This window comes from Xenopus laevis, chromosome 9_10L (assembly GCF_017654675.1).
Source record: "Xenopus laevis strain J_2021 chromosome 9_10L, Xenopus_laevis_v10.1, whole genome shotgun sequence".
NCBI lineage: Eukaryota > Metazoa > Chordata > Amphibia > Anura > Pipidae > Xenopus > Xenopus laevis.
The window spans coordinates 77272248-77272851 of record NC_054387.1 but is presented as its reverse complement, the minus strand read 5'-3'; positions in this window follow the sequence as shown (position 1 = coordinate 77272851).

The following is a 604-nucleotide window of genomic DNA, read 5'->3' as shown; positions in this document are numbered from 1 at the left end:
CCTTTTCTGTCACAATGAATGCAATCTGGGCCAATCTTGTGAATGCTGTCTAATGAAAGAGGCAGAATGTATAGTTTAAAGGATTCTAGCAATTGTAATGAACAGTAGGTTGTTTTTAATGACCTATACATAGTATAGGTTGTGAGAAAGAAGGTGCTGCAAGTGACTTGAGCCCCCTGGCTTGAAACATGTAACATGATAAATAAAAGCATTCTATGCAGCTTGTTCTGCTTAAAGCCCTTCTTTCACACAATGATTTGAGGTGCGTCGGTGTAATGATGTGGAAAAATGTTGACACTGGTCATTCATTCCGATGGTTAGTGAGTCATTTTAACTTTTTTTTTCTTGGTCTCATCAAAAGTTTACAATCCCAGGGTGTAGAAAGTACACCAGCATATTCTGCTGAGCTAAAGCAGCAATATGGATTCAGTATTGATGCCATGTAATGCTTGACTATAGAGAAAAAAATCTTGTTGCATTTAGGAAGAAAAGGTGGGAAACTCCCTCTATGCTATTGAACTGCAGCCAGCATTCAACAATCCTTATTACCGTCACTTTTTTATAGAAATGGAGCTTGCTTCTGTTTTGTGCTAGAAGGCCTAGC